The sequence below is a fragment of the Wyeomyia smithii genome, chromosome 3 (assembly GCF_029784165.1).
Source record: "Wyeomyia smithii strain HCP4-BCI-WySm-NY-G18 chromosome 3, ASM2978416v1, whole genome shotgun sequence".
NCBI classification, from domain to species: domain Eukaryota; kingdom Metazoa; phylum Arthropoda; class Insecta; order Diptera; family Culicidae; genus Wyeomyia; species Wyeomyia smithii.
In genome coordinates this window covers 23,375,258-23,400,033 of record NC_073696.1, presented here as the reverse complement: position 1 = coordinate 23,400,033, position 24,776 = coordinate 23,375,258, and the positions used below count along the sequence as shown (strand labels likewise).

Sequence of the window (24,776 nt, the reverse complement as noted above, 5' to 3'; positions counted from 1 at the left end):
GATGTTGTTTTTAAACAACACTGTGACTTTATCGCAAAATAAAGTGGAAAAAATTACTTTTGTTAACAGTAACTTTTTTTAGTATAATTACTGATAATTCAGACATTTTCACTAACCACTAACCTTATTTTAAAATTTGTTTTCAAAGACAGTCAGCACCAGTTGGGAATCTCGCCATGTTTTTTTTTCGTTTCCGAGATTTTGACAGCAAAAATAAAAACAAAACATTCAAATACAGTACTTCCAGCTGTTATGTTTTCTTCGTTAGAGTCTAGAGAACTGTTCTAATGAATTATATTTCTAAAAAATACAAAAATACGTATATTTTAAAACGTTTTTAGTAGTGTTGTTTTAAAACAACATTGCGCATTTAAGGGTTAAACATAACAGAGAAAGTAATAATCCGTTCGCAAAAAAAAATCTTAGGGTCTTATGGTGGCAACAAGACCTTCCATATGACACTGATTTTATGAAAATCGGTCCAGCCATCTCTGAGAAACATGAGTGAGATTAAACAGTCTCCAGAACACGTTGCTTTCTGTAACTTCTGAACCATATGTTCAATCTTCATAAAATTCAAAAGTTAAGGGTTTTTAGGTAGCCCGTTAATTTGAAACCAATTTTGTTCAAATCGGTTGTGTAGTTTCTGAGATATTGATGTTTCGTGATTTTTACATTTTGATACATAACCCCTAAACTAGAAATCACATTACAATAAAATTCAATAGGGTCTTATAGAGCAACTAGACCTTTCATTTGCAATTGATTTCATTGAAATCGATTCAGCCATCTCTGAGAAAATCGAGTGAGATTGGAAGAGCGTTACACACACACACATGCAGAAAATGCTCAGCTCGTCGAACTGAGTCGAGTGGTATACGACATTCGGCCCTTTCGAGCACTTTTATACCTTTAGTTTTTGCAGTGATTGCTATACCTTTCTAAAAGAAAGGCAAAAAGTGAAATGATAGAAATTACTTTTAATTTCAACTTCAATCCCGAGCAAGGCCGCAAACATTGAAATAGTACAATATTAAATTTAAATGATGTTGAGGCCACATATTTTGATCGTAGCTATAGTTTTAAACAGTCTGCGGGTTTCGTTTCTTTCTATAACTTTCAAACCACATATTTAAACATTATGAAATTCATTGTTTAAGGGTTTATTTGAATTCAACTATCTTCTTAGCTTCTGAGATATAAGAGCGTTTTCACATTCTGACGCAGCGCCAAAACTAAAAGTTTGATTACAATGAATTCAATAGCAACCTAAGCGGTAAATAGACCCTTCATTTGACACCAAGATAGAAAGAATCGGTCAGACCATCTCTGAGAAAAGTGAGTGCGAAAGAAAGGTGCACATACACACGTACACACCCACACACAAACATATACACCTATACATGCATATATGCAGAAAATGCTCGATTCGTCGAACTGAGTTGAGTAGTATATGACATTCGGCCATTTCAATCATTGTTCTACCTTTTGATTAGCCAGTGATCGGTAGGAGAAAGTCAATATGTTTACTTTCATTATGTGATTTCACATTTGTATGAACAACGGACACAGTTACAATCCGATTGCAATGAAATTCAATAGCAACCTATGGGGCAACTAGACCTTTCATTTGACACTAATTTTGTGAAAACCGGTTCAGCCATCACTGAGAAAAATGAGTGAGTTTAAACAACCTCAGGATAACTTTTCTTAACATAACTTTTGAACCATATGTTCAATCATAACGAAATACAAAAGTTAAGGGTTCTGGGGACAGCCCAATCATTTGAAACCAGTTTTATTGAAATCGGTTGTGTGGTTTCTGAGATATTGATGTTTCGTCATTTTTACATTTCGATACATAACCTCTAAACTAAAAATCCGATTACAATGAAATTCAATAGCAACCTATGGCGCAACTAGACCTTTCATTTGCAATTAATTTTATGAAAATCGGTCCAGCCATCTCTGAGAAAAGTGAGTGAGAAAAAAAAGTTGCACATACACACACACACACACAAACACACACACACACACACACACACACACACACACACATACACACACACATACACACACATACACACACACATACACATATACATACATACATACAGAAAATGCTCAGTTCGCCGAAAGAAGTCGAGTGGTATATGACATTCGGCCATTGGGACCACTTTTATACCTTCGGTTTTCCAGTGATTGCTATACCTTTCTAGGAGAAAGGCAAAACGTAAACAAAAAGTACATGAAGCTTATAAAAGACACAATGAACACTAAGTGAGAATTAAACAATCTATTTGGATACATGCGATCAACTAAATCTTGCCATTAGTAACACGTTTGATAAATATAATGCCAAAACTAAACTTGAAAAGTCCTGTCCGAAGAATTTCTAAATTACGAAAACACTGTTAATTTATGTAAAAAACTATGAGTTTATCATTTTTCCTTTGTTTTTTTTTCTCTGCTTTTTGCACTTTCTTCGCTATTTTGTTTTATGTTGTTTTATTCTACCGCAGTGTCAAATAGAAAATAATTTTATTTCAATTTGCTAGTCATAATTTGGGATGTTACGGATATTCGCATCCGTAAATCCGAAACAACCGCATGAAAATTACCATCCGCACCATACCATGCGGATATTGGCAAAAAAATATTACTCCATAAAATTTTGTAGAAAAAATTTGCTCGGTGTATTTACTGCTCGCTTAAATAACTTTTGCACTGGAGAGGGACATAGTCATGTGAAATAAGCAAAATAAAACACAAGAGATGCTACTGATAATCACAATCACATCTCCGCAACCGCATCCGCATCCGCATCCGTTTGCGAGTTTTTAATGTTTTCGTAAGGCTTAAAAACATTGATTGAATTAATTGAACGGGGCAGGTGGGTTATCTGACAACACCGCTGCAAATAAAAAGATTGTTTTTGATTCCTTGATTATGGCTACATTCGCCGAAAAATGTAAATTTAATTGCAAAATACGAAAATAACCTATCTCGCAACACTTCCGGTCAAAAATCATATTTTTGCGGGATTATATTTATTCGGGTTTTTTGTCTTTAAAAATCATCTATCAGTATTTTTCAACATCTCACGTCTGTAAATTGTCAGAAAAGAATAAAAAGATTTAAAACAAAAAATGTGATGCAACAAAGAGGGGTCCCACAGAGGAGCGGGGGTTCTTCAATCGACTCCACAATTGCGGTTTTTTTTTTTAAAGTGAACCTAGATGAATAATTCTCCCAACTTTGAGACAAATCCATGATAGTCGATGCCATGTTTGTGCTTTTTCGTGGTCACTTCATATGGAATGACTTATATGGTGTACAAAAAGCATACGAGTGCTAAATATAAAAAGTGAAAACAAAGCAAAGCCCTGGCGCTACATTCCGATTCGGAACTCGACCTTCTGTTTATTTATACATAAACTTCACAGCCGACCATTCAGTGTACAGGACAATTGCAAAAAAAAAATAAGAAAGAGTTAGGGACTTAAGAATTATCTTAGACTCCAAACTAATTTTCATTTACCTTTACAACACAGTAATCTACAAGGCTAATAACATGCTAAGCTTTTTTAAGCGCTTTCGTTACAACTTTCAGGAGCCGCATACTAACAAAACACTACATACAGGCTATCGCTGGAATACTGCAGTATCATATGGTCACCCTTTACAATCCCACACGAAGAAAGAGTCAAATCAATTCAAAACTATTTAATATGGCATGTCCTGCGTAAATTAGGCAGGGTATCATCTCCTATTACATCATATTTCAGCACCACATGAATTATGAAAGATGCGTATCATTAAATCGCCTGATGGCCACTTACAGTGAAACTGCTCACTTTCCAGTACCTCGACATGAATTAAAAAATTGTATTGAATACGGTTTATTGTCCACTCCTGATTGAATATAAATGAAATATACAGTTGAATCCCTCTAAAACGACATTTTTATAACGACAAATCTCGCTATAGCGACATTCTCAAAGGCCCTTCAGTTTTATACTAAAATCCATCATTTTATTTCGACATTTTGCTGTTACGACCTTCCTCTATAACGGTATACCAAAACTCGTACTTGTCATTCTTTATTGCAACAATAGTACAGTCGAATCTCTCTATAACGACATCCTCAAAGGTACCTTCTGTTCTACATATACAAAAATGCTTCGTATTATTGCGACATTTCGCTATAACAAATGTTTCTTGCGATGTCGCTGTGAAGGGATTCGACTGTAATTGTTGGATTTATTACCCTTTTGATCGCGAAGTTTTGATGAGACTATATCTGTAACGTCAATCAATCACAAATCAAAGGGTCATATTCTTTCTATCTGGCTCACATGCGATTAGTTTTGCTACCGAATTAAACGTTAGGACGGCATGTCGCTTTCGCCTGTCAAACTGTAGATGAACCAAATTGATTACACTAACTAGGAAAAAACGGTTTTCAGTCAAAGAATTGCGAGTTTATGACGCCAAATTCAAATTAAAACAACATAGCAGTATAGCCGGTAAGTTAGCCGAAAGTCGCTTTGTGGCTTTGTGTCCCGCTGAGTGCCATTTTCTGTCGAAATGTACTGCCTGAAAAAGGCCCGGAATTCCACCCGAAAGAACAAAGACGATCGGAACGCACAATGAATGGTATTTTAATTACGAGACCGCAGTCGGGCTCATTGTGTTTAGAATTCTTCGTAAAAAAATACACTCGGAATAATTCAGTACGGCAGCTTCTGCCGCCGTACTGTGTGGTGTGGAATCTTCGAACGGGGCGAAAAGATTCCACCCACAACCTGGCTGTCGTCGAGATTTGCCGCAGCATTCGGTTCCCTCGGAGCACTCTGCCACATCGTCTCGGTTTCGCACCTACGTATGATGAACCGACGAAAAAAGCCACCATTCTACTCACTTTCGCTGTTCTTCAAACGCCCAACAAGCAAAGGCGGGTGTGGTCTAACTGCTGGCTGTCCCGTGCTATATTATTATACACTCAGTCGCACAAACACATTGGACATTGGCTCGGTTCACTTTTCCCAACTGCAATCACATGGTTTTTTTTGTTCTTTTCACTCGAACGGATCACCGCTCATGGATGGTTTGTATTCTCCAATCAAGTCCAGCATCACTTTTGCACCGTACCAACCTACAGCTCAATCGATAAACAGAGCATTCGTTTCCATCGCACGCGCCCAAAAGCAATTGTTTCAAAGTGTGACGATAGCGGCAACTCGATAGCCAATCATAACGGAAGAGCGAATTCATAGGATAATAGCAAAAATTAAAACACCACACTTGATCTCACTTCGCTTTGAGTGAAGTCCTAAGAGGAAAAAATTTTCATTCAAATGAGCTCCGATTTTCACTGTAATTCCAGCCCTTCCACGGTCGACGTTTGACTCCAACGACATCCACAGTCGGAAAATTCGCCAAGCCCTTCCCGGCCTGGTAAAGCTTTAAATTATTCATAAAGATTTTTCCTACCCCAAAACTGTTCGGGGCAAACTTTCACTTCTTCACGTCAAGTAGAACCATTCTGCACACTAATAGCACTTGAAAAGTTCGCTCTTTCGGCACAAGCCGGATAAATTTCGCGTCTCGGCAAGTGATCCTGCGGCACAGCGGAAAATACCTACTATTCCGATTTTGCTGTGGTTCCCTTGGCGTAGCACCACTAGGCGTAAAAGTTCCGAAGAAACGCACGCACCGCCGTCTTGCTGGGTCGGGTAGCGGTTCTGGAAAATCTTCCCGTGCGGAGGCTGCCGTTCTGCTACTGAATGCTGCAGCTGGGGCGTACATGGGGCGAAAATCTCGCCGGCGAAAACTCTCTTGCTCTCTGACAAGCTCGGCACAAAAACAAGCACGCTTGCTCTCCCCACTTGATGTCACTCACCATCTTTGCGCTGGTTGTCATGTTTTTCGCTAGTGTTCTCCCCTCCAACCACCAACCCGTCGGTCCTGTTTTTTTTTTTTTTTTAGTTTCGTTTAACTGGTTTTTACTGGGAAAATATCTATCCGCAAGCACCCAAAGCAGAGCAAGTTCAAATCGTTCTTGGAATTAGACATTTCCGGTGCCTTGGCTGCCAGTAGCATCTGTTACGCGTACACAGCGCCGCGTTTTAATACGCGGTACGAGTTGTACCGTGCGTCTCCACTGAGAATGTTTTTCAGCTGGCGGAATGCAAAACAAAACGGAAGGGGTTTAGGTTTTAATATCTGCCAGTTCTTGTGGTTTCGTGACATTTTTGACATTCATTTGACAATTGTAATGTTTGTGACATTTTAGATTTTTTTTTTTTTGATAATTCTTGTATTTTTGATATTTTGTACATTTTTGCCATTTTTGTTATATTTGTCTTTTTTGTAATTTTTGTTTTTTTTAGACATTTTTGTAATTTTTGGATTTTTTGTCATTTTTGTCATTTTTGTGATTTTCCATGTTTGCCATTTTTTAATTTTTTTTTTCCTTTTTTAAATTTTTGTAATTTTTGTCATTTTTGACATTTTTGTCATTTTTGTCATTTTTGTCATTTTTGTAATTTTTTGTCATTTTTGTCATTTTTGTCATTTTTGTCATTTTTGTCATTTTTGTCATTTTTGTCATTTTTGTAATTTTTGTCATTTTTGTCATTTTTGTCATTTTTGTCATTTTTGTCATTTTTGTCATTTTTGTCATTTTTGTCATTTTTGTCATTTCTCACAAGGTTTTCCGGGGGTTTCCCCTGTGTAAAAAATAATTTACGGTACGCTCGTTTCATATCTACTTTTGAAATAGAAAAAAGGTTGTATCTGAGACACGACCGCATTATTAAATAGAACTCTGCAAACTGTTACCCATCAAATAGTAAATTTAAATTAACAAAGGGGCCATCCACATACCACGTGGACAGTTTGGGGGGGGGTGGGTTGGCTAATGTCCACGGTCCATACAATTTTTTCAAAATTTATATGGGCAGTTGCCCACGAAGGGGGGAGAGGGGGGGGGTCAAAATCGTTGAAATAGAAACTGTGATTTGGACAGTGGAGTAATATACGTTCTTTCACAAGATCGAGGTTGCTGTATTCTGCTTAGAATGCAGAATTCACTTGAGAGAAATCATTAAACCTTATTCAATCGTCTTGATAAAGACGTTTGTCGGCTTGACAGTAGCATCATTGCAACCTCCTCGTTCTCTGGTTCTCTGTTTTCTGCGTCGGTATGCCAGCACGAAATAAATTTGGTTAGAATAAACTTCATCGAATGAGTACAACATTGGAGTTCAATATTTTTCGAGTAAAAGCAAAATTATAAGAATTTTAAAAAATGAAAAAATATTGCATTAAATTGAATCGTCAGAAACTCCACTCTACTATTATAGATAAGGTTACAACAATCCACCGACAAAAAATGCGACCAACCTTTCTGTGCAGTTCCTGTCGCACCGCTCACTCCGATAAACAAGCCATTATTGCACACATTCGCTTGAATTGCCCGCCCGTCAAGTGGCGAAACATGGGACGGAAAATATCGATTTTACCTTATGAATGTCCTCCTCATCATCACTGTCGTCGTCGTTGTCCTCGTTGAGGAGTGCTGCATATCAGCTCGAGTGTGTTCTCTACAAGTGTACAGTGTACTCATCATCATCATCGCTACTATCTATGAGAAGTTTTTGCTATCGTCATCATCATCATTCTCAGGAGCTCAGAGTATCATCATCATCATCATCATCACCGTCGTCGTCGTTGTCGTTGTGGTAATGAAGCGTGTGAGGCACATTTCGCGGAATCGCATCCTTCACATGCCGGCCATTCATATATTATTCAAGTGGCATCCTCTCGAGGTGCAACCAATGGGAATGTGTGTGTGTGTGTGTATGTGAGGTTCGGAAGAGGAGGAGGCTGACTTTGCTAGAGGCATCAACCCCTTTTTGGATGCATATGCAGGCCGCATATAGGTATAATCGCTCTTCCTTCGCCAAGAGGTGCGGTTATTATTAGTGCTCTTACTCCGGATTCTGGACCACGTGTGGTATGCCGCGGTCCAATCTATACGAATGGATGGATGGATGAATGCTCAACAAGGGGGTTGTTTTCTGTGAAAGCATTGTCTTGTAAACAAAAATCTTGTGCCATGATGCTTTATGACTCTTGATAACGAATGGAAGAAGGGGGAATGGCGATGATGGCGGTTGCAGCAGCAGGGCTGACGAAGCAGAGACAGAGGAGATTAAGTAGGTTTATAGTGTCACTTGCTCGTGTATGATTTTCTTTCTCGGACGGAATACAGGGCAGCGTAGTTTGCTGGTGGTTAACCAGTAATATATTGTGCTGTGGGAAGTCCAGTGCTGTAGTGCGCTTCGTCCTGTCACTGGTACCTACTGGTACTGGGCGCTGGGAGAGGATGATAATGCGCATGTTTCGACCGGAGTTGAGATAAAAGTTCCTCCAGTTGGGCCTGTTTATGGGTAGTTGTGAACCCATTTTCCATCTGCTGGAAAGCTGTCAATTTATATCTGTACGACACAGAGAGGGCAGGTTAGTGGCGTACGTGCGAGACCAGGGGAAACTTTTAGACCACCAACTGAGTTTAATGAATGAGTTTAAAATATTTATGACTGGTGAACTGATGACGGCGTTGGTTTTTGGTTCAAGCCTGACTCGAGCTGCTCGGAAGGGTGGAAAATTTTCTACGCCAAGCTCTTGTTGGGCTCTCGAGTGGCCCTGTATGGGTATACGCATAAAGTTAGGATGAAACGTTATAGTTTTAATGGAATGTCAACTCAGCACTGTACTTTGTCGGCAGTTTGTGGCCCGAGTGTAGCATGTGGAGGAATTTTGATAGGTCGTACTGCCCATTAGAATAGTTTGGTACTTTGGGCCGATTATGTTCCATTTCATGCCGCCGGAGGGAGAGACAATATGTATGTTTGTTTGACTAGTTGGAACGTAATTTCACCATGTCGACTGTTACAATGTTGTGTCGAATCGAAATAAACTATGATATATTTTTTTATTTCGAATGATTCTTTTACAAAACCATTTTTGTGATATCCATATCGCTCTAGAAAGAACAAATAATTCGACTTGAGACATCTTTGAATTTCAGTGTTCTCAATTCAATGTCGAAAGAGTTCTCCACTTCCGATAATTCTCATTTTACTGTGATGCGAATTGGAGTAACATATTTCAATCGATTGTTAAGAGTGGAAGGAAAAAACCTCAAAACATCTGTTATTCGACCATTTAGACAGTCATGATATACTTTCCGTTAGAATTTTTGGTAAGTTTTATTGTTCTCTCCGGAAACTAGAAAAATCACAAAAGAAATTTGCAGGTGTTTTATTTGTTATTTTGACTTCTTAAAACCCCATGTTAAATATGGTGCTTCCTACATTTTAAGCTAAAATTGTTATGTTGATCGTTCCAATAAGGCTGATACAAATTCCGAATTCTTTTTAGGTCCAAGGTTATCGAAGTTCCTCTTACAATTCTGACAATTTTTAATTTACTGTTCATTGCTCCTGGAATTTTTTCATGAAATTAGGCCGTTACAAATATCGAAACTTATTGATATTACAGGCCGTTACAAATTTTACTTTCATTTTATAAGAAATATCAGATTATTATCACTACTAATCATTTTGCTGACTTTTTGATGACACTTTCACTGTCACTGGACTTGTTTGTTGCTAAATTGCGCATATACGAAAAGTCAATAATATTAACAAAACGGCTTGAACTTTTCTTTCTTCCCCTCTCAATTTTCAACATTTTTGAAGGGGTGGGTGACAAAAATTAAATTAAAATTCGTGAAATAACAAAGCCAATCAACGTTTGCGGTGAAAAAAATTGACTTTTTTCAGATGGTGATGAAATAAAAACTAAGACAGATAATTGAGTTGGATAAATTTCCCAATAATGATAATGATGCGAGCGGCCTTCCGGCAGTTAACCGGGACATTCGCCATAGCGGATAAAAACATGTGTGTAGGCATGTTTTTAAGTCCTTTCTTCGTTTTTTTACTAATTCCTCCTCCGTTTTCGCGACAAAATTGTTGGAATAGACTTGCGCTTCAAGTTTGCCCAGAAATTCTCGATACGACGCAGCTGGGGGGCGTTGGGCGGATTCGCCGGCTTCGGTACCACATCGATATTTAGCCACTCCATCTCCTCCAACGATCGCTTCGAGCAGTGGGCCGACGCCAAATCTGGCCAGAACACCGTGTCTTCGCCCTTATGGTATTTCTTGATGAACGACGCAACTTCTGGCAGGCACTTCGTACTATAAATTTCCTCGTACACGACCAGCAACTTTGACATCCCTTTCTCGCTGATTGTCAGCCACAGCAGCACCTTCTTGGGGAACTTGGTATGTGAAATAAATTTCACCTCGGAGCTCACTTCCTTCGTGGGAGAAGCGAAATATGAAGTTCCCTGCCAGTCGTTGCCATCCAGGGTGAGAAAGGTCTCGTCGTCCATCACCACTGCCACATCGCGAAAAATCCGGAAAATAGGCTTGATCCTCTAATTCAACCGCCGTTGCTGCGTCATTGCCTGCAGCTCCAAGACCAGTGGACGGGACTGCCGCTTCCGGACATGTATGTCCATGTTCTTCAGATACTGTTTTCACTGTTTTACCGCATGCACCAATCTCCCGGCCAAGTGCACGCAGCGATTTAGCCACTTTTCCCTCGGTCTTCCTCTTCAGCATCCTTTGAAGCTTCTTGTCGCTCAGGGTCGTTGGCTGTCCGGAACCGGACTTTCTTTCGATGCTCTGATCGTTGTCCAATAGTGTCAAGATGTTGTAGATGCCGGAACGGGCATACCCGGCGTCCACAAAGTACCGCACGATGTCCGTTTTTGACGCGGCGGGGTACCGTTCTTTGAACGCGCACACTTCTGAACGGAGTAGCTTCACTTTTTTCGCCATCACAGTTTGAGTTTGACTGATAGAGCTGTAGAGGTTGGCGAATGGTTGGACACGTGTCACTTGAGATCCTATTGTGGTCATTCACCTCTGTCCAGCAACTCCTATCCCAACCTCCACGTGGTGCCAACCGGGATACGAGTAACCTTAGCGGAGATCGGGTAACCAACCCCGGTGGAAACTTTGGTCGTATGCTGACTGGGAAGGGGGAACGTAGCGTAGCGTCTGATCCGGAGCGGGCGGCTGAATCATGAAACGCGGTGTCTCGCCAGCTATATCAAAGACGGCAGCCCCGTCGCGAGACTAGGTATCGCAGCCCTAGTAAGGCAGCATACCGAATATTAAATACTACGAACAATCCAGATATAAATACGGAACGGAATAATCGGCATGGACCTAGGCGAACAACGATTATTGGAAACTTGGTACTTGGAATGTAAGGACTCTACTCGAACCGGCACGCGCAAGTATCCTGGCTAGAGAGCTGCGGAAGGTGAATGTGGAGGTTGCAGCTATCCAAGAGGTGCGGTGGCCGAAATCGGGAGAACGCGAATTCCGAGCAGTAGATCCTATTGCGGACACTTCATTTAGGTACCACTTCTACTATAGCGGCGGCGTGAAAGCAGAAAGAGGAGTCGGTTTCGTGCTAATTGGAAAACAGATGAAACGTGAAATTAAGGGCAAATTCTTCAACTACAGCCTAATAAATGTGTACGCACCGACCAACGAGAAACCCGATGACGAAAAGGAGGAGTTCTATGAGCTCCTGGAAAAGACATACAAAGAGTGCCCAGGACACGATATAAAGATTGTCATCGGAGATGCAAATGCACAGGTCGGGCAGAAAGACTTCTTTCGCCCCGTAACTGGTAGGGAAAGCTTCCACTCTACTACGAACGACAATGGCCTGAGGCTTGTTAATTTCGCTGCAGCTAGGGGGATGGCTATCTGTAGCACTTATTTTGCACGCCGGAACATACGTAAGCACACCTGGATGCACCCGAATGGAGAGCTTTGCTCTCAAATTGACCTCGTTCTGATTGATGGACGGCACTTTTCAGACGTTACAGACGTGAAATCGTTCAGAGGACCGAACGTTGACTCGGATCACTATCTCGTAGTAGCCAAAATCCGTGCCCGGCTGTCCAACGTGCTGGAAACCAAGGCAACGAGGAGGATGCAGTTGAACATCCAGCGGCTATCAACTGAAGGAGTGGCTGCAGAGTACTCGCAGAAAGTTGATGAACGGATTGAGGAAAGAGTTGAAGGGAACCTGAATGAACAGTGGAGGCACATCCACAGTTCGATCAGCACTACAGCGCGAGAAGTGTTGGGTACAACTGCGGCAGCTGCGCCCAATGAGTGGTTTGACGCTGAGTGCCAGCGAGTGACGGAAGAGAAGAACCGCGCCAGGGGTCACATGTTGGCCACGGCTGTGACTCTTCAGAGCATGGGTAGATATCGAGATGCAAGAGCCGCTGAAAAGAGACTCCATCGCCGGAAGAAACGACAGCATTGGGAGCGTATTCTTGCGGAGGCGGAAGGTTGCCTCTCCAGGCACGATGCGAGGAGCTTCTACAAGAAGGTCAACGGAATCAGGAATCGAAACGTGTCAGCTCCTGTCATGTGCAACGATAGGGAGGGGAACCTGATAACCGATAAAACAAAGGTGGCCAGGCGTTGGAAGGAACACTTCAGTGTGCTGTTGAACGGTGAGGGAAACAGTGGAGTCGAAAGGAGCAGGATGACTATTGAGAATGATGGTCAAGCTGTGGATCCACCATCCATGGATGAGGTGAAGAAAGCAGTGAAAGAGCTGAGAAACTGCAAGGCAGCCGGAAAGGACGGCATTCCCGCCGAACTCTTCAAAGTCGGGAGCGAACAGCTGTATCGTGCCATCCATCGGATCATGCTGAGAGTGTGGTCTGATGAAGAATTGCCCTCGGACTGGTTGGAGGGTCTCATATGTCCGATCTACAAAAAAAGGCCATCGCCTGGACTGTAGCAATTATCGGGGCAACACTCTTCTCAATACCGTGTACAAAATTCTCTCCCGCATCCTGTTCCACAGACTGAGGCCGTTGCAGGAGACCTTTGTTGGCGAGTACCAATGCGGTTTTCGAGGGGGACGCTCCACGACGGACCAAATGTTTACCTTGCGACAAATCCTCGATAAATTCCGAGAATACAACAGACGCACCATCTGTTCATAGACTTCAGGGCAGCGTACGATTCAGTCAAGAGAAATGAGTTATGGCAGATTATGATTGAACAAGGCTTCCCAAAGCTGATCAGATGATTCGTGCCACCCTTGAAGGTTCTACATCAAGCGTCAGGATAGCCGGTGAGATGTCGGACTCGTTCGTGACGTTAGATGGTTTGAAGCAGGGTGACGGGCAGTCGAACTTATTGTTCAACATCGCATTGGAAGGTGCTATACGGAGGGCTGGTGTGCAGCGAAGCGACTTCGTAATGATAGTCGCACATGCTTCTCGGTTTTGCGGGTGATATCGACATCATTGGTATCAACCGTAGAGCTGTGGAAGAGGCCTTCGGACCTCTCAGGAGGGAAGCTGCGAGATTAGGGCTCGTCATAAACTCTGCCAAAACGAAATACATGGTGGCTGGCAGAGTGCGTGGTAGTCCGTCGGAGGTTGGTGCTGCGGTGGTGCTAGATGGGGAAACATTTGAAGTAGTCGACGAATTTATTTACCTGGGAACATTAGTGACATGTGACAACGAGGTTAGTCGGGAGATAAAGAGACGGATAGCAGCCGCAAACAGGGCCTTTTACGGACTACGTAACCAGATAAGGTCCCGCAGTCTGCAAATCCGTACTAAACTTGCACTCTATAAAACACTGATTCTTCCGGTGGCTCTCTACGGCCATGAATCATGGACGCTGAAAGAGGCTGATCGGCGAGCTCTTGGTGTTTTTGAGCGTAGGATTTTGCGTTCAATCCTTGACGGCAAACTAGAAAATGGTGTTTGGCGCAGACGCATGAACCATGAAGTGTACCAGGCATACAAATCGGCGGATATAGTCAAGCGGATAAAACACGGCAGGCTTCAGTGGGCTGGGCATGTAGCGAGAATGCCGGATGAGCGTCAAGCGAAGGCTATATTTAGCAGGAATCCCGATAGAGGTCGTCGACTTCGAGGTAGACCCCGCACTCGTTGGATGTGTGCTGTCGACGAGGATGCACGCGAAATAGGTGTTAGGGGCGATTGGAGGATAGCAGCCCAAGACCGAGGGACATGGCGACGTATTCTGGATTCGGCACTGGATCGATAATCGGTCTGTCGCCTTAAAAGTAAGTAAGTAAGTAAGTAAGATAGAGCTGTAAGTTTTTTTGCTAACTCTTGGGTTACTATGATTGATGATACACGAGTAGTTTCGTTAGTGCGATTAGAGGTTAACCCATGAAAAATCGTAAATTTCTGTCCATTTTTTTGCCGCAAACGTTGGGTATTAGGCACGTTTGAGTTTTACATAATGTTTAGTGAAAAAGCCGTTTTCTTGCGAAAAATATTGGTGTGATAGGTAAAATTTCTAGCGGTAAAAAAATTCTGCAGATCGTTCAAAGTAAGTTAGTAGTGTTTAATATTAAAAATCTTTTGTTTGCTTTGAAGCCGCAAAAATATATCTTCAGATTGCGCCGAAGAGCGTTTCAAGCGTTATCTAGCTGCGGACAGTTGCTTGCGTTACTAAATTGCTAGTTGCTAAATTCTATGCGACTTAATAATGACCACTATAAGTTTTTGGTATTTGATTTTCGATTCGTCCAATGATTATTTTTTGCTTTGTTCCCTTAAATGTAAATTACCTCAACAGGCAAATATTTATATAGAACTTTGTAAATTTTATGATACAAGCTACGCACATGTGTTCCTGGTCCTAACAGCATATTTACTGTTGGTTTTAACCGGTTGCACATCGCAGAATTTAGTACACTTTTGACACATTTGTGCGTGGCCCCACTAGCATTCTAATAACCGACATGTTAATCGGACAACCTGATATCTAGGGTTAATTCACAGCCGCTGGACATCATCTAACTTCCAAAAATACCCATATTAGGTGGTATTTGGCCATTCAAGGCTGTTTTTTTTTGCTAGAACTAGAAGTCACCATCTTGGATTTTAAATGGTATCTATGGACAATTTATGGCCCCATTGCATACCCATATCGAGTGATATTTGTCATTTCATGTTTTTCAGCGGAAACCGCAAACTGCAACCATGGATTTCAAAACTGCAACTACGGTCGATTTCTGGTCCCTGGGCATCATCCCGATTGCGGAAGTACTCATATTAGGTGGCTTTTGGTCATTTGCATCTAGTTTCCAAGATCCGGAAGTTACCATTTTGAATTTCAAAATGACGTCTGGAAGTAATTTTCAGTTTCTTGCCATCATCTCGATTCCAGTAAATTCGAATCCTGGAATACCATTTTAGGCCGTATCCCAGAAACCGGAAGTCACCATCTTGAACCTAGAAATGACGTGTGGGGTCAATTCGCGGCCTCTAGATATCATTCCAGCTCCGAAAGTATTCATATTGGGTTATAGTTGGCCTTGTTTTCAGTTCTGATTGGTTATAATCTGCGTTCAAAATATAGCTCTAGATTATTCAAGAGTACAAAAGGTTTATATAAAGATATCACCATTTTAAGAATTTTGGTGGAAGCGGTAGTTATTTTGCAATCGATTGCTACAAGAATGAATGAAATACGTTGAAAGTTGACTGAGTTATGAGTATTTGAAATTATACAATTTTCGTGACGCTCGGTATTCCCTTCTCTAATCCGGCTGAACAGAGTATAAATCGAAAAAAGGAAAATAAAGACGGGTAGAAAATAAATGTATGATAGCTTCATCTACTAAGATGAATCTTGATCCAGCGTATCCTTCCACACTAACAAAAATCTCCTTTCTGTGACCTTTCTGGAGATGCAAAGGTTGACACGGTCTTTAAAATGTGAAGGTCACGCTGACATCTCTTTTCGCACCTGTTTGCAAGGACGTACACGGCGCTATCATTGATTCTGCAGGGGATGAGTCTCTAAAACTCGTAGAATGAGAATTGTGGGTCACTTCCGGCCTCATTTAGTTGATTCACTATACAATTTTATTGATTTTTATCAACCATAACAACCATTGATACGTGCAGTCAGTTACCATCTTGAATTTCAAAATGACGTCTAGAAGTAATTTTCAGTTTCTTGCCATCATCTCCAATGCAATTTACCAAAGATTTTGCGCGCACTGTTTTGATTGTGCCCAGTACGACTATGTAGATAGCTAAACCTCCCGCTTACATAAGCTGAACAAACCAAAAAGGCTCCAAAATTCCAAAAGTAATACGCTAGGTAAACAGAAATCTACCCTGGCCCGGTGTGGCACCTAACTGTTTGCGTTAAATTCGCGTAGAAACAAAACATCGCTCAAGACACAAACTCTAGCTCGAAGAAAAACTTATAAGTGCTGAAATCTCCTGTGAGTGTGCTCCCCGTGGTCCCCGTGGCTCTGTGGTTAGCGATGTCGGTCGACTAGCTCTCCCACACGGTTGTGATATCGGGTTCGATTCCCGATCGAGTCGAGGATCTTTTCTCGACTCAGCACTGGGGCACGGTGTATCGTTGTACTTATCCTACAACATGCAAAATGTGCCAAAAACAATATCGATAACGAATTCTCTCAACTAATCTAGTTGATCGAGACCGCTATTAGCCCCAAGGCTAAGCGTGCGATATTGTTTTTTATATAAAGTGCTGAATCAGAAAAGGGTAAACTTTTAGTGAACCGAAAAGTGGAATTTCACAAACGTTTAGGCAGACATCATGAAAGCCAGTGCCCAGCTCAGCTACATATGGTGACAGCGGGGCGATAACACTAGGAACAGTTGAAAATGCCAGCAGAGACGTACGAGGTCAACTCTATAAGATGGAAGTAAGCAAGCTTTGGTGACTCTCTTTACTCTTTGAAACAATGTGGTGATTCAAATTGATATTTTGTGGTCCGACCTATGTATATCAAACTGGTTTCTAAAGTATCTATATTGGGTGGCATTTGAGCTTGCTTGGTTGTTTTCTGGAAACCGGAAGTCATTACTTGAACTTCAGTCTGGAGTTGATTTTCGGTATCTGGGCATCGTCTCGATTACGGTATCTGGAGTCGATTTACGGCCTCTGGTTATCATCCCGGATCTAAAAATATCTATGATGAATTGTTTTCAACCCTGGTTAATCAAAATCTATGTCCAAAATGATGCTCTACATTTTTTAACAGTACAATAACTACAATTTCCAGCATTTTAGTGGACGCGTAGCTAGATTTCTAATTGATTACTGCAAGCATGAAGGAAATCCTTTGAAAACTGACTGAGTTATGAGCATTTGAAATTGGACGATTTTCGTGACGCTCACGATGTTGTCGATATTTCAATTTGCCCGCTATCCCAGAATGTTGCCATAAGACACAACTATACGTTAAAAAAAACTCCCGGGAACAGGGATGCCACTTATACAGACTTTTCTGTATTTTACAGATTTTTGAACTAAAAAAGGAATACAGAATCTGTATTACAGAATTACAGAATATTGTCGAAAATACAGATTTTACAGAATTTTTTGCTATTCGAACAAAAATCAATTTTCTTGAAATGTTAAATTCGATTCAACGACTTTCAAACTTTTGTGAAAAAACCTGATGATGTTCATGTTGGTATCAAGGGGATGGCAGCCCTATCTAAACCCTACAAGATTGACAGTAGGCAACATATCGAGGCTTTATTTGAAAATAAAGCCCCGAGGCAGTCGCCCTGCAAAAATTCCATATACTTTTCACTTTAGTCGGGAAGACTCTTCACTCATTCAACATAGAAAGTGATAGCATGTTGCCATTCCCCTGGTTGGTATCGTTGCAGAAGAAGAGGGATGAGGCTACGACGAAGGCGAAAAATGACGTTTCGAAATATTTGACGGGATTTCTATTTAAGATTCATGAAACAAATTGCAAAGCTGTTTGATTTCATCGATCCTGTTGTAAAAAGAGTAAATTTATTTAATCTCAAAACATCCGTGAAATTGAAAATTTAAATGATTTGATTTCCCAAATTCGTAACAGTAACTGATCGACTTGGATAACGAACTTTACTCGCCAAGAACAAACTTTTTGACCGATTTGTTGAAAAAGATGACTTAACTTGGTCTGAGTAGTTGGACGCCATATTGTCGAATGGTAAATTCATGTTTCCGTTACTGAGATCATTTGTGCGAATTTTTTCATTAATTATAATAATTATAATTCAATAATAATAATAATCAATAATTATAACAATTATAATTATATTATTTTCAATATATGATTGCAACACGTCCAGAGCCAGAAATCTCATGGCCCCTAAGCTTATGAGCTCAATTTCAAAAGCTAAAACCTACGTTGCTAACCAAGCAGAAGCTACTAACATGAAATTTACAAAAACTTGCATGAACATCACATAAAGAAAAATAAGCAATATCGTGCTCAGTTACTACATTTGATTATCGCTTGATTATAAGTTTGAAACCAATAAAAAATTAAGCTAAAGCAAAAAACTGTGATTTGTTTCAATATATTTTTTTAGGAAGAAGTTTTTCATCCAACGGTCTCAGTTTGCTCGATACAGATTTCTTATACAGATTTTTTAGCCTGTGAAACAGATATACAGATATTTTCGAGCGAAAATACAGAAATAAATGTGGCAACCCTGCCCGGAAAAGTATTGGGGTTTTGTACTATGATCGATCCAATTTATTATTTGCGAGATTTACCAGTATCATCTAACAAATTCTCCTGATGTTATTCAGAAAGCTTTATTAGGTTTTTTTCAGTAATACTTTTAGTGGAAAAGTTTTGAAAAACCATGCCATGATTTTAAATAGTGGTAATAGAATCAAATATTCAAAGGTTGCAATATATTTTTCAGTTAAATACTTCTATAATATTTGAGTTCCATGTAAAAACACTTCTTGTGCGAAATATTTGCTTTAAATTTGAGATTATTAGTATAATACATATTTTGTATCACGATTGGACCACTTATTTGATGATTTGATGATTTTTGCTAGAAAAACTTTTTTCTTTAAGAGTTCCCATTTCGAAACATTTAGAAGAATTTTTCACAATTAAATTGTCTAAAACTCAAATTTGAATGGATATGAAATAAAATGACTGGTCTGATTATGATTCATTAAATTCCGACATTATCTGCTCTCAAAAAATCTCAACACATTAACCGAAAAAGAATGGATTCGGAGACAACAACCCATTTAGACAAGTTTTTGTACACCAAGTTTTATTTATGCATCCTCACATTCATTCAACATTCTTACACATTTGTTTCGTTATTTACTAAGGATTTTCTGCTTCTTTTTTCGACAGTTTTGTCAGTTAAGGTAACTGAAAACAACCCGGCTTGACTCATTTGGGTACAAAACGCCAGAAACAAAAAAATATTAGAGCACTGAAAAATACTCACGAAGATAGGGCTTTAGTACTAGGAAAATTATTTTGATTAATATTGTCAGAAATTTTCACCATTTTTAATTCTTTTGGTCTCTTATCTGCTGTTGCATGCTGTAAAATACTACTTTTTTATTTTGAGAGGTTTTTTTCTCTGTAAGTTTATGTTCATGGTTCTAATGTTCTACACGTAAATTCAGGAGCTTCAATCTTTTCAAATCGTGAATATGAGGCAAGGTATACTCGTTGCTCAACCAACACTATCTTGAGAATTTTTTTTCAACTTTCGTATTTTAAAAAATCAGTGGTTACGCACTTGCTCAAAAACACGCCTTTCTGATAAAATCCAATATGGCGGCAAATTTGTCCTACTTGAACTTAAAGCTTCATCATTCCTCTTTAAAACAAAATGCTGTTTGTAAAAAACTACTCATGATACTACTTTTTCAAAAACCGTTCGACATCTTAGTGCCCCTGAGGTCTATCTATTTGAACTAAACATGGTGGTTTTCTCGTTGTTTCACTACTTTCAATCATTTAAATACCTAAATATCCCTTTTGAATGATTTCTTGTCACCAGTGGCCAATTGTCAGCGAGAATTGCTTATAACAAATATATAAAACTGATGATTAGAGCTTCAAAGGACGTATTTCAGTGACATCAAGTTGAAAAATAGTTTCACTGATTAACGATTTACCAAATAAGCAGAATGCCCTCCGCTACTTAACTGTCATTTATCACCTGATTTATGATGCTTTCGTTTTTCATTTTGCATGAAAATCTATTTCAAAACAATAGAGAGAAGCCAGGTCAGCACTATTATTCAACCCACCAGATCAGCCAAGTAATTTTCATTCAGTCAATTGTATCAGATTCAGCGGGGGTCGAAAAGCTCAGCATCCTTGCGACAGCTACATAACTCTTAATAATTGCATCACACCCGCTAAAACGCCATAAATTCCGAAAAGCCTTTCGCATTAAACACAGATCATCGCATTGAATTAAAGGCAGAATCCATTTTTCTCCCAAAATTTGCTACGCTGCTGGCAGCGAGCCAAAAGCAGCTAAAAGCGCGCCGCATTTCGCAAGCACAAATCTGTCGCAAGACATTAATTTTCAACAAACGCCCATTTAGCACGCCTCCTTCCAAAATCATCGTCAGCGGCAGGCAGGCTAACAGTCTACATGAGAACAGGTTCAATCAATTGTCACCTCAAGCTGTGCCAAGTGAGCAACAGCAGCAGCAGCAGGCGCAGAAGACCTTGTCAAGTGTCTTAAATATGAATTATTGTAGAGCAAGTACGGACTGACGGCGGCGGAGCGCGGCCGCCTACGATGTCTGCGTTGACAGCTGCCTACCACATATTGTACACATCTCTAAAACCAGCCATCCAAGGACTCCGTGACAGGGTGTGAGACATAAGCCGGAAGAGAAAAAAAAGTAAAACTTCCTTGTCGATGTTCTGTCTACAAATCTAAGCCATCCGGTGAATGAGAATCTCTCGCACCCACGCAAATGCCGCGTCGTGCGTCACCCCGACGACGGGCGACGACAGAGCTGCCAAATTATGATGCGTGAGAATTTTGCGTGGGTTGATCGAAATAACGCCCTGGAATTTTGGAGGCTCCCTCTTTCTCTCTCTCTCTCTCTCCTTGTTGTTCTCAGTTAAACAAACATTTAAATATGTCAGCATGTGAGCATAAAAAAAACGAATTCTGTTCCGTCGATTTGCGGAACTGTGTTAGTTGTGATAGTTGTGACGTTATTTTCAAAAAAAGGAGGAAAACAAAACAAACAAAGAATCTCAACAAACACCTGGCCGGTTCGCTGGAGGAAATTTGATTCCGCCTTGATGCGGTGCGCGGTGGAGTGTCGTAAACACGCGATTGATGTCTGAGTCTGACATTTGTGATGTGGTTTATTTTCCTCGTAAAACAACGCAAAATCGGCACTTTTGTCTTCGTCGAGCGTTGCGAAGCTGTGCGCAAGGGTGGGCCGAGAAGTCAATGTACCCTCCCGATTCCACAAGATAGAAGTGACGAAAACGACAATCATTTATGGCAATTTTGACCAAAATTTGACACAAAAACAAATTCATTTTGTAAATCTCCTCCCCCTCCAGATGAAAACCTTGCACACGGCTATGCCTCGTAGACAACTTTGGGGTTGGAATTGATTCCTCAGCTGTATACAGCATAGCGGTAAACTGTAGAATGAGTATTCGAGCAAAGGCATATCATATTTTGAAGCTCCAGTTCATTCTCAGATTTTTTTTATTTTCCAGTTTACGGCTTTGAAATGATAGTGACTAAAGCGAACTACAACGAAAAAAAAGTCCGAACAAATTCAATCCCACGGGAAATAGTTCTAGTAATGTTTCACGAAACTGCAATACTTCAGGTCGCACTCAATTAACCATCAAAAGGTTCAATGAAGCGCGGGATGAAATAAGATCCGGGGGGAATGTGCAGCAATGACTGCACACGCATGCAGGTTTTTTGGTGCTGGCATCCGCCGCAGACGAGCCGTGCGAAGCATTACAGCGCTTTTCCGCTGCTATTTTTCCCATCGAGCGCGAAATTTATTACACAGCGGAGAGCAGAAAACAAAACTGACATCGGGAAAATACAAAGGGTGCTCCGAACGAGAAAACACCAGTTTTTCTAATGACGATCATGTATCAGTCGGTTGTTTGCGAGGCATTAACAACAGTATCATGTGAAATGAAAATCGCTGCCATTAGACCTTCCGTGTTTTGAGCAGCCACAAACAATGTGAGAGATTCCGAAAAACAAAAAATAAAAAAAAGCAAAAAAACAGATGTTAATCGTTGCTTCGCTGCTAGCTAAGCTGCGTGGAAATTTTTCTACCCCAATTTTTTTCGACGGCAGCAGCGGCGGTGATTTTCAAGGCGTATCTAAATGATTGGGAAGCGAAAAAAACTACAACTTCTCACATTTTTACTGTTTACGTCGGTTTAAGTGTGAAGTGAAACATTGTTTGCGCCCGTCGTCCGTTACATGCAGCTGCGCTGAGGGGGAAGGGTAAGGAGGTGAAAAGTGGATCATTTGCTGTAAACACATGATGCTTGTTATTTTTTCGGCACTCTTTAGCGTTGGTTTATCTTGCATTTAGTTACCTCATTCAGTAACGATGATGATGTCTAGAAACGTCCAATGAAGACGGACTTGTTTGATAGAGGAAATAACAGGTTATTTAGTTAAAAAGTGTGATGAGCTGCTGGAAAATTACGATGCTGTTTCGTGGAGGCACCTCAGACTAATTACCACGGCACCGTATTGAGTTTGCCAATAAACATTTGGAAATTTTTATAGATTTGACCTCTTGACTTATGAATTTTAAGCAATATTAACCAAATTTCGAGAAGAGGTGGAAAACCTTTCGAATAATAAAAATTCTAAAACAGCGATGAAAATTTGTGGATGGTCTTTCTTTGTTTTCACTAGTTGGGCATTTTCCAATGGAAACTACACAAAACGCTATGAATACACAAAATCAAGGAAATTGACTGTTTCTTGTATTTTTTAAATATGAGCTATAATAATAAATCAAATTTGAAGACAAATTTCAGTAACAATGAAAAATTATTTATCTTTTAATTTGTTGATTAGAGAATTTGTGCTTTCAATGTGTTTTAAAATGTAAGCAGAATGAGGATTTTAAAGTGACGTTACATTAAACGCATGGGTAAAATATTCCATAGGGCAAGCCAAGAAGTTCGACAACCATTTAAAAATTATATTTATAGAATACTACGAGGAAAAATTGGTGAGTATCACGATTAACACAATGCATATTATTCAACTTTTTGCCTTGAATAAAGTGGACGATTTATGGATCCGTTACCCTATTTAGGCGGAGCAGGCTCAAAAAAGTTGAACAAATTTGTCATATACTGTCTAACGTTTCGTCACTGATCAGTGACATCTTCAGGGAAGACAGCGAGAATTTATAACGATTAGGCTTTTGGATAAGATTGATGATTTTTCAAGCTGTCGAAACTTGGAATCCACAAATTTTCGGAGTACATTGGGATATTTTAGATATATTCTTACGGAATGCTCACACATCTTGAAAAAATCTTTCGATTGTATTTTTGCTCTGGATTGGCTAGCGTTTTAAATTATATAACATTCTCGCAAGTTATTTTAAACTTTAATGAGATTAAAGGAATGGAACACTTTATTATATCACAAGCTTTTAAGAACCTGTTGCGACATTTTGAAACAATTAATGCTATGTCAGTGTCTGAGGATTTCTGTTTTGGTGGAATTTTTTGAGAAGTTTTGGAAATCTATAAAATTTCCTAGCTCTTAAGATTTTCGAAACAAAAGAAATTGTTCAACCTGAAGGCTTACAAAGATTTAAAGTACAAAAAAAGATTAAAATTAGATGATTTTTGTGAATCAAGTTTTATGCAGAGCTTTATCGGCTTTCAAGAAATGGCCAGTAGAATGGTCGTTCTCTATGGGTAAAAAAAACAATAAAAATTCATTCATTCTCCTGTTCTAGGTAGTCCGGTTAAGATTCGTGAGAGATTTTGTGACAATCTCAGGAACTTCCAACAATCTATTGTTTTGAATTGTTGTTGAGAACGATATTAAAAAAAAAATAAAATTGAAAATATGTAAATTAAACTAGGCTGGCGATTTTTCCATCGTTATATGGTATAAGTTCAGTTGATGCCTTCGATAGTAACACAAAAGGGGAAAAGGCGCAAACTTACAAAAGTCTATAGACCTTGCGACCTTGAGACCTTGACTAAGTGGCATCTACACAACAATTGAGAACAAATAGAGGAATTGCGTCCAAAACAGATTACACAGATGATACCAGAAAAGGCTACGTTTCACTACCGAAATTCTATTTTTAACTGAGTGGTGAAAAGACAACCCAAAACTTTTAGATAACTGCGTTTAAGGAATGGTAAAATAGCATCACTGTGAAGTTTTTTTTACTCTACGGTTGAAGAAATATTTATTCTACTGCCGTTACGATTAACAACATTCAAAAAAAAATTGCGTTGATCAATAGTGTTTTTTTTTTTTGGTCGATGGCAAGAAGAATATTTGATGTTTTCGAGTTCTGTGTAGGTAGGATTGTTTTGCTTTTCCCTAGGATTTATTGCACGGTTTCCCGAAATAACACGTTTTTGCAGGGTTTCTCAAAATAACATATTTTTATTTTACACGGTTCCTCGAAGTAACACGTTTTTTGACGTAGAACTACGTTTTCCTTTAGCTCACCACATAGAGGCGTAAATTGGAAATCTATTAACGAAAATTTGTCCCTTTTTGAATGCTTCAAAATCAATTTTTTTGCAACCGA

The 24,776-nt window shown here is 39.8% G+C and overlaps 1 protein-coding gene across 13 annotated transcripts in view; it reads right to left on the bottom strand.

Moving 5' to 3' along the window:
• Positions 1-24,776, bottom strand: part of LOC129731256 (protein turtle) — a 116,997-nt gene that overhangs the window by 59,228 nt on the left and 32,993 nt on the right. The window contains exon 1 of one of the 13 annotated variants that reach the window (XM_055691110.1): positions 5,649-5,774. The exons of 11 other annotated variants lie outside the window; for them this stretch is intronic. The gene's annotated coding sequence lies outside the window, so the exon portion shown is untranslated. Of the gene's footprint in view, positions 1-4,924; positions 5,589-5,648; positions 5,775-24,776 lie in introns of those variants that run through there. One more of the 13 variants, XM_055691109.1, reaches the window with a different exon arrangement.